Genomic DNA, 10,707 nt, shown 5'->3' with positions numbered 1-10,707 from the left:
CCATATAGTTAACGATCCATCATTCAACCATAAATTAAAAAAACATATCCATCCAATAAATATACATATCAACATACATATAAAAAAATGCAAGAAATGCACACAACATTTAATACATATATATAGACTGTTGTAACGCCCTACTAACCAAGGACCGTTACGATGTGTATTTTAAACAGTGATAAACTCGCTAACTGAGCCATTTGGCCATAATCGTGTAACTAAGTATGATTAACGGTTTAAGGTTAAAAATTTTGGTTAAGGATACAGCGTTTCACTAAAACGTTTATTGTATACATTGGGATCCGAAAAATATATTTTAAAGGTTAATTACAATAAAATATTTACAACCAGCTGAACTAACCGCCAAAATAGGGTTTAACCCTAGTTCCTCTTTAAAACCTCGGCTGTGGTGGTTGAGCAGCCGCATATGTACACATCGTCACCTAAGATCTCCAACTCAAGGATGGTCTAGCTTTTTGTGCCTTTACCTGCACCACATAGCACCCGTGAGCCGAAGCTCATCAAGAAAACTCAATATGCTCATTAATAGGTAATAACATGTCACTAAATCATAATAGGCATGCCTAGCAGTAATAATCCTACTCATGCATGCAAGCAAGTCCAAATAATGACTCATGGGCCCTGCCCTTTGTATAGATTACTATCAAGTCATATTGAGAATAGATGGCTAATGAGTCCATCTCTGAGGATCTGCTCCCTGAATAGATGGCCAATGAGTCCATCTCTGGGGATCTGCTCCCTGAATAGATGGCTAATGAGTCCATCTCTAGGGATCCGCTCTCTAAATAGATGGCTAATGAGTCCATCTCTGGGGATGCGCTCCCTGAATAGATGGCTAATGAGTGCATCTCTGGGGATCTACTCCCTTATCCATGTGACGTGTCGATCACCTTAGCCTTTTTGGCTCTGGCTCTAAGTAACTAGCCTTTAGACTAGACAAGCGCTTTTTGTTTTCATTGAACTTAAGGTTGGTCAAGCATTTCATACTTATGATGATAATGCTTATGTCGATTAGATCTAATCTTTTCAGGTCTGTGTTCATTATGCTTATGCCGCTCTTGACTCGTAGGTCAATTCCATACGACCAGTGCTCAGTACTACTGCCGAACTTGAGTAATGAGTCATAGCTTCATAGTCATTACTGACACCCTTGCTAATTCTTGACTCATAGGTAAGTTCCACTCATAAGTAAGCAATGCAACCAGGCATATATCATATGTCAAATATCCAAATGTAGGGTATTCATCATGCTTACTCAACAATTACTAGCATAATTATGATCATGCACAATTACAGAGACTCAAGCTCTGATCAACTCCATATTCAGGATTTATGTCATGCCCTAATCACATGTATCTTATGCATCACATGCATTACAAACTGGGTGCAGTTTTCTTACCTTTGGTCCAAGCACAGGTTACCAATAAATGAGCCACAAGCACAATCTTGTTTCCAAGCCCCTAGTGATAACCTAGTCACAACCATAATATAAAATCTCATCAAAAATGAGTAAATAAATACCTCCAGACCCAAACCTAGCCTTCGAGATGTCGAATCCTACTCAACTGGGTAGTAGAATCGATCCCAGGCCCTTAGAGTTAAGTTCCCATGACTAAAACCCACATCTTGGCAAAATTGTCCGTAAGCGCCGCGGCCCCCAAACCCTGAGCCGCAGCCCGCCTCCAGACATAAGCCAGACCACCTCTCTGCCTGCACCTTGTGCTGCGGTGCTCCAACCTTGTGTCGCAGCCCTACTTGCAAATCAGCCAGCCTCCTCCTTCTTCAAGCCTGGGCCACGGCGCCCAAGAACAGGGTCACGACCCAACCACAAACCCAGCCAAAAACCTTGTTTTCTCCATTTAAAAACCTTCCAAAAACCTATCCAAACATCTCCAAATTCCAAAATCAAAGCTCCCAAACATCCTAATTATCCAATACCAATAAAACACAAGCTTCAATTTATTCAAAAACTCATCAAAACACAAAACCCAATCCAAGCTTAAAAACTTTAAAAACATAAAACTTAAAACTTAAATTACCTCCAACTGAGTTGTTTCCCAACTAAATCCTATCGCTGAAAAGCTTCTAATCTTCCCTAGAATCACTATGCCTCGATCCTTTCCTAAATTCGAGTCCTATAACTCAAGTTTCCTTCGAAAATGTGAATGGGTGTCGAAAAGGGAACGGGAGGGAGAGATAACATATTGAACGTTCTTTTTATTATTCTGACAGGTTACTTCAAGCTTAAGTAAACTCAAGCAAATCCTAATGCTCAGAGTCCCGAAAACGCCCCCGCGGGTAAAATAGTCAAAATTCCCATAATTTCCCCCTGACCTCACTAACTCTCAATTTATCATCAAATAATTATTCCCATCACCCAATATCCCGGTAACGTGCTAAATACCCCTTGACTCACTCCGAGTCAAGTATAAATCTCGTTGTGACTTTCCCACTAGCTTGCTTCCTAGGATCGTCTCGTGTAGAGTAACCCTAGCATAACCAAATAATAATGAAGCACCACGCACATACCACATATATGCCAAATATACCCAAAATGTGAAAAATTCCCAATTAAACATAAATGGGTCCACATGCATATTTAATACACCTAAACATGCGTATCTAATCATATAATAATGTTATCCACATATATATCACATAATCATATAATTTCAAGATTTGCCATCCTGGCCCCCTAATCAAGGCCCTAAGCCTTATTAGGAAATTTGGGTCGTTACAACTGCTCTGGTACCAATTGTTGGTTTTAAAAGTGTAAATAAGAGATACGCAATGGAAATTGGGTTTTTAAAATACCTGTCAGGATCATACATATATAGATATATTAAATCACATAAAATAGATTAGAGATTACCTCTTGAAGCCTATCAAGTATCCACGAATGTTTTTGTATAAATCAACGATCTTCCAATCCAAATTCCGAAAAGCTCACACCTTGATCTTCCAGACAAATCGTCAAACATACAATGACGTGTGTGAGCACATAGGATTCAAAAGGTTTATTTAGGACTCTCTAGATGTGCTCAACACATGAGATCTAGAGAGGTTTGATTGAGAGAATATGTATTGAACAGTTTTTCAGGTTTGGAAAAACTATCGCTTTCTTTTTAGAGAGAGAGTCTGACTGTCTATGAAACTACTTCTTCTTTTTCGTGAAAAGTATCGCTTCTTTTCAGGTTTATAAAGATAATTAGCTAATTTAATTAATCTTGATTTTATTTTGTTTACCGAGTTTTTCTGAAACTAGAATTATAAAAGATAAGAGAGCCTAAAAAGAAAGAATTTAGAAAATGCAAGCAACGTTTTTACGTGGTTGGGGCGTTAATGAGCCTTAGTCCACAAGTCAGTTGTATTAGAGCTTAGAGAGCTTTTGACAATGGAGTTTTCTGCAAGTTTGAGCTGAGTAATTGCTTACAAGAAAAATCTGGGATCCCCCCCTCCTACAGTGTACAACTGGCCCTATTTATAGAAAGTTAGGTGCAATGGGCTTGGGCTGGACTAATCCTGGCCCAATAGAGATGTAATCATAGTTTGCTCGCTAATGGATCCATAATACAAAGAATGTTGCATAATAAATTATATTAGTCAAGGCCCATTGTGCCGGCTGGGGCATAGCCAAGCCTTACAGCTGTCAATAGTACATAACCTCACACTGGTCCGCGTGGGCTTCTAAGGGGATCCTGGGGACAAGATCTGTCAGAGTAGTGGTAGCACTGTTTCCTAGGAACAGTGTACGTTCTAAGCGTAACTTCTTATTCATAGTTGAGGAGACCAACTTCCGTGTTTCTCGGGGACCTGTCAGCTTCAGGGAAGACCAAACTTTCCCTATCCGGACATCTTGTCCAGGTTCATTTACTAATGTCCCAGTTCATTCTCGACAAGGTCTATTCCCAGAATAGTGAGCTTTCCACCTTTATTGGCATCCCGGAGGATATGGGTAGGTCAGGACAGGGATGTATGGTCCAGGTTCATTTACTAATGTCCCGGTTCATTCTCGACAAGGTCTATTCCTAGACTAGTGAGCTTGCCACCTCTATTGGCATCCCGGAGGATATGGGTAGGTCGGGGACAGGGATGTCTGGTCCGGGTTCATTTACTAATGTCTCTGTTCATTCTTAACAAGGTCTATTCCCAGACTAGTGAGCTTGCCACCTCTATTGGCATCCTGGAGGATATGGGTAGGTCGGGGACAGGGATGTCTGGTCCGGGTTCATTTACTAATGTATCGGTTCATTGACGATTCAACTATCAGGACTTTCTTCTTCCCTATTCATTAGGCTCAGGATGGGCCTGGATCTCTTTGAGGGAGCCCATGTACCCATCGTGTCATGCCACATGTGCCGGGGGAAAATAGGGATAACATATTTAAAATAAAGCTGATCAATTATAACTTATTTAATTATTTAATTTAACCATATTTAATAAATAATAATTAAATACACATAATCAAATTAACAAATTAATTGACATTCAAAATTCAAATCCCAGTGATAGGAAATCCCTAAGTGTGGCGTCACTCACTGTGCAATATAGTGAGTGGCGTGAGCCACATTAGGGTTTTCCTTAATTTTCTTATTTATTTATTTAAATAATATTTAAGACAATATATTTATCCCAAAATAAATATTAGTTAATTCAAAATTAATTTTATCTTAAAATATCAGTTTTAAATAAATAAATAAATAAATATCTTATTCTAAATAAGATAATTATTAATCTCTCTTTATATTAATCCAAATATGATTAATATTTATTTTAACATATAGTTTTTCAAAATAAAACTATATAGTTAAATTCATAATTAATTAAGTTCCCATAAGTATCACATAATTATTTCCTTGCCCTGGAAAATTAATTCATTTGCAATTAAGTCATTTTCTCTACAAATCTTTCTTTTGACATCCTTACCTTGACAGTGTAGGACAGAGGTAATCAGGGGACCATACACCTATAATATGAAACATCAATAAACCAGATTATTAATTAAACTCTTTAATCTAATAATTTTATTTATTAATTCCATGATTACTCCACTATAAATATGGAGTTGCACTCTAAGTGTTTATAGAATTATATTTACAAAGTTTTCTCTTGTAGTCCATTGATATTATTTATATGTGTAGTTATGTCCTCCATATATTGGTTTGTTAATTAGAACTATTCAATATTATTATTTTACTCTTCTAATTATCTCTTGATCCTTAAGTACCATTAATTCACTAGCGAATAATTAATCTATAATCAAATTATAGATTTGAGCTCAATAACTATTCAGTTCTAGAACTAACCCTTAAGGGAACCAATATTCGATCCATTAGGAAAGTGTAGATTACATTATTATAAATCATGTTCCCAGTCATTCTTGATATTGAATCTCTAAAACAAAAGTCATTTGCCTCATAATATTAAGAAACCTTAATGAGTGAATCAAAAGATCCAATAAACACAAACAGGAGTTCATGAATACTCAGGATTTAGACTGATCTACAAATGATCATCTATTATGATAAGAATTAAATTTTTATGTCAAACGGAAAGTTTATAAAGATAATTAATTCTCATCGGTCCTGTCATATTTATTCTCTATTATATACAACACATTTACTAAGATGTCTATCCACATTAGTAATACGAATCTAGATCACTTGCATCTCGTATGCTTAGTAAATTGCACTAGTAACCATTCATTAAAGATTCCTTACTTTAATATAAGGAATTTTTATAATATTATTATATAAATAATTCAAACATCAATTATAACATTCAAACATCATAAAATTGTACATTTATTTAAATTAATAAAATGTCTTTACATGTTTTTAGGGCATTAAGTCTAACAATAGTCTGATTTATTGAAGCTTAGTATTATAGGGTCATGGTCCCCGAGTCGCCTTTGTGACTTTCCTACTAACTTGCTCCCTAGGATCGCCTCGTGCCGAGTAACCCAAATATATCCACATAATAATGTGGTCTCACACATATATCACATATATGCACATATATTCTAAATATACCTGTAACGGGTCAAATTACAAAAATTGTCATTCTAATAAGAAACAGGCCCACATGCATATTTAATACACCTAAACATGCATATCTACTCATATTATAATATAACTCAGGTAATCATACAATGATACACATATATATCACATAAATACATGTTTCATAATTAAATCACATAATATTTCATAATTTGTCATCCTAGCCAAGGTCCTAAGTCTTATTAGGTAATTTGGGACGTTACAATATTGGACTTTGCTATTTGTTGGATTAAGGGCTTATAGCTTCTAACTCATACTTAATCTTGTCAAGCACACCAGAAAATTATCAGACCTTCTCTAATGGGAGTTTGACCACAATATCAACATTAGGAATAAAGGTTCTTGAGCAGCTTCCACAACCACCGATGCCATGTTATTCTTCATAAACAACAAAAAGTGATCAATTGGAAGTGGTTCAAAGTCCAAAAAATAGTGAACAAGAAAAACCATATAAATTAATCTTCTTTTAGACCAAGAAAGTAAAAATCATTCTACTTGCTCAATCTGTAAAAGAAGATGAAACCTAGATCAAAAGAGAAAAAACATGGGAATAAAATATAAATAATTTAATAAAATTAGTATTTAGATTTTATTTATTCTTATAATTTTAACTCGGAAGGATATTTTCGTAATTCTGTATTTCACATTTTTTATTATAATAGAATCAACGGTCAAGATCGCTAACTCTTCACCATATATAAATCGCCCGGATCAAGCAACATGGTGGTGAAAAAGAACCCTTCACCATTGTATATTAATTTATTATAAATGAGGACATTTTTATCTCTAGTAAGAAATATTTTACTAAAAATAGGCATAAGGAGTCATTTTTTACTATTTAAAAAAACAATTCTTAACATGTACTTTTACAAAAGCGCCAATTAAAGTATTATACAAAACCACATCTACTTTAATACCCTTGCTATCCATTTCCAAAAAGGCATCTGCAACATTTTCAATCATGTTCTCCACCCCATAAGTATGCACCAAAACGCTGTAAATAAACGATGCCAGTTTGTAACCATTAAATCCATTTTCCTCACAATTCCAATGGTTTCATCGAACCTCCCAGCCCTACAAAAAACATTAAGCATCATACCATAAGTCACAATATTAAGACCAATACCAATATCAATCATATCTCTGAAAAACCTCTCTGGCTTTATGAAAATTGGGTTCTTTACCACCCATCTAGTGAAATATTATAATTTTTTTAATTCGGTTCAAATTGAGCCTTCATCACATCAAAAATCCTATGAGCTTTTCTAACATTATTGGTTTTGCACAAAACACTCAGAAGCTCGTTAAACACTTATGATTGGGTTAAACATTATACTTTTCCACGACATTAAAGGTGTAAAGGTCTTTGTTTATTTTTTGAGATCTAGTGTACTTTCTCATAATGATTAAGGACTAGTTTGGGAAAAGCAATTATGCTTTGGACAAAAATTGCTGAGTGTATGGTAAATTATAGATTTTAAAATATGTGAGTTGGAAAAGTTGTGTTAGAGTGTATGATAAACTATATAATATGATTAAAGTATTTTTTAATATTAAAAGATTAAAATAGATGTCATATTTGTTTTATTAAAATAAATTGACAGATACTAAACATACTCAATAGATATCAATCAAATATTGTATTTATTTAAACATGTTAAAATTATAATTATTTTTTTTCTAATACATAAAATTGTTATGTGTTTGATAACTTATAATTTAAAAATATTGTGAGATGCAAAAATAATATTATAGTGTATAATAAACTCTATATTGAAGTGGTTTGTTAATTTAAAATTACTAAAATATTAAAATATATCTAATAAATATAAATTATAAAAAATTATATTTTGAAGAAAATAAAAAATATTTAAGATTTAAATATTATTTATTTTATTATCATATTAATTTATTTTAAATATTTTTATTTTGAGTAATATACAATAAAAAAAAGTAAATATATTTAGAAAAAAAATACATCAAGTGCAAAGTTTTTTCAAAAAGTTGATTTTCGAAAAAGCTAAAATTTGGGTTGTGCCAACTTTAGCTTTTAGATGTAGATTATTCGATAAGCCGCTTTCCGATTGTTTACCAAACATTTTTATTGCACAACTTTTACAACAAAAAAAATGGCCTTTTGATTTTCTATAAGATATCCCAAACAAACCCTAAGAATGTTACCATGTTGATCAATTTTTCTAACCTCATGTTATTCACTAGCTCCCACATAAGCTAATACTAACGTATTTTTTCTAATGACCCAATCATGGCATGGTAGGCTCGAACACTATAGGCACAACTCCTCTCCTTTGCAGTTCACTCAAAAAAAAATCGTAAGTGGGCATTCTAGCATTCAGGAGTTGGACAAGGATGTGCTCTACAATCTCTGGCGAAATCCTAACACCAGTTTGGTTCAAGGTCATGTGGATTGCTGCCACTGAATTGGACATCATCACTATGTTCTTTCAAATGGGTCTGAGATTTCCCTCTTGGGTTTTGTGGAATTGTACCTTTTCCCCATGTAATGCTTGGTGCGGAGTCATCAAATTTTGTTTAAGATCATTCCAACACAACCCGAATGACTCAAAAAAATATAACCTAAGTTGCATTTCAACACAACCATTAAAATTATGAAAGGGCTGGATAATGGCCCCAACCCACCCAACTAACCTGACCAAATAAGCAATTGGGGTTTTTTTTTTATAAATAATCATTTTTTTAGGTGTACGATCCCTAATGTTTTGTTCTTTTAAAAATACTTTCAAAATACATTCTTAAAGTTTCGTAATTACAAAAATACAATGTCAAAAAACGCAACTAAAAATCAACTAGACATTCCCACTGCAATACAATATTGAAAAAACAAATACAAATAAACTAGACATCAACCGAAAATAAATTAAAAAATAACAAAACAACAACCTCGAAAAGCTTATTACTACATTTCAAAATGTAAAAAAAAATAAACGAAAAATATACATAAAAAAAACTAAACTTATAATTAAAATAAAATACAAAAATAATTGAAAAATCAACTAAGCATCTATCCATTGCAATATAGTGTCAAAAAAGCAACTACAAATCACCAAATCACTTAGACATCAACTCATTGCATCAAACAAAAATAAAAAAAATAAAAATAAAAACTAGTTTGAGAAGATAAGTCATGATAATAAGTTACATCTAGAATGACATGTGTGGTTCAATGTATACCTAAAATAAACTAAAAATATACCCAAGATTTACCGAATATATGGGAAATTTTTGTTGTGCTGGTCGTGCGACTCTTTTCGGTGGATTCCAATTCGTTGAAATGGGTGGGTGTTTAATTGTTAATTTAAGAATGCATGTATTATATAATTTCTCTGTGATCTATTTGGCAAAACAAACACGTGTGAGATTAAAGGTTTAAAATTTATTATTGTCATTGTTGACTCTTGATTTGGCCAACGACACAGAGTCAAATGTATGACAAAAGACAAAACGACAATTAAGAATTTAATCCAATGGAAAAGAAGAAAACACTAAGAATTTATAGTGGTTCGGCTCCAAAGAGTGGTAATGACCTACGTCCACTTAGTGCTATTATTAATATTGAATCTCAAAGCCGTGATCAAAGAACTAGGGTTCTTGAGTTTCACAAACCTTGGAAGAAATACAATGAAACGATGGATAATTGCACTATAGCTCTCTTTCTCTCTCTATCTTCGCCAAGAAATTCAGGAATAAAAAAATTCCCCTTCTTGAGCTATTTCATGCATATTTATAGGCTCAATGAGGGTTACATGGGTCAATGGGCCTTTACTTATCTTAATAACTGCGTATCAAGGTCATAATGAGGAAATATTCAATGCAATTATTATAAGATTACAACTTTAGAAGTAAATAAAACAAACTATACGACCAGACTGGTCGTATCTAATAATTAAGCCTGACGAAGTGATGTGTTTTTGGTCGATAGTTGAACAGCACTTCCGCCACGTGTCAACCACGTGGGAGAAATCACTGCCACGTCATCAGCAGTCGTTTTTTGGGGTAAACAGTCATCTAAAAACGAAGAGAGAAATAGTAGAGCCAATTTATTTTTATTTTTAAAAAATTAAAGAGATCGTTGTTCTTCAATTTACTGTGTTCTTCTTAATTTACGGTGTATGGTGTATTTTTTTAATGAGTTTTGTGGGTTCGATTTTATATAGCTTGTGATTTGTGTTTTTTTTTTTTTTTTTGTCATTTCCTTGATTCATTCTGTGGGTTGAAGAAGCTTTGGTTGTTTGATAATTTTTTAATGAGTTTTTTGGGTTCCACTTTGTGGATCATATGATATCTATGTTTTTTGTTTTTTGTTTGGTTCATTTTGTCGGTGGGTGAAGCTTGTTTGAGTATTTATTGAATGGGTTGTGGTTTTTTATTTTCAGTAGGAGGTGTTGAACATGTAAGGGTGGTGGGAATTGTTTATAGTGCGTGATTATATCGATATTTGTACCTATGTGTGATTATATCATATTTTTAATTTGCTTCTTTTAGGATGCGAGTATTGTAAAGAAGCAAGATAATAGTTTTTTCAATTAATTTGTATCTTTAATAATTTAATTTTATAATTCTTTATTGATTGTAGTATTGG

The 10,707-nt window shown here is 33.4% G+C and overlaps 1 pseudogene; it reads right to left on the bottom strand.

The window, feature by feature from the left end:
• Positions 1-6,572: 6,572 nt before the first annotated feature.
• LOC133814492 (pentatricopeptide repeat-containing protein At1g77360, mitochondrial-like) lies at positions 6,573-9,728 on the bottom strand (annotated as a pseudogene).
• Between the last annotated feature and the right edge of the window lie 979 nt (positions 9,729-10,707).

This window comes from Humulus lupulus, chromosome 2, assembly GCF_963169125.1.
Source record: "Humulus lupulus chromosome 2, drHumLupu1.1, whole genome shotgun sequence".
Taxonomy (NCBI): domain Eukaryota; kingdom Viridiplantae; phylum Streptophyta; class Magnoliopsida; order Rosales; family Cannabaceae; genus Humulus; species Humulus lupulus.
The sequence above is the reverse complement of the archived record's forward strand: the minus strand, read 5'-3'. Positions and strand labels throughout refer to the sequence as shown.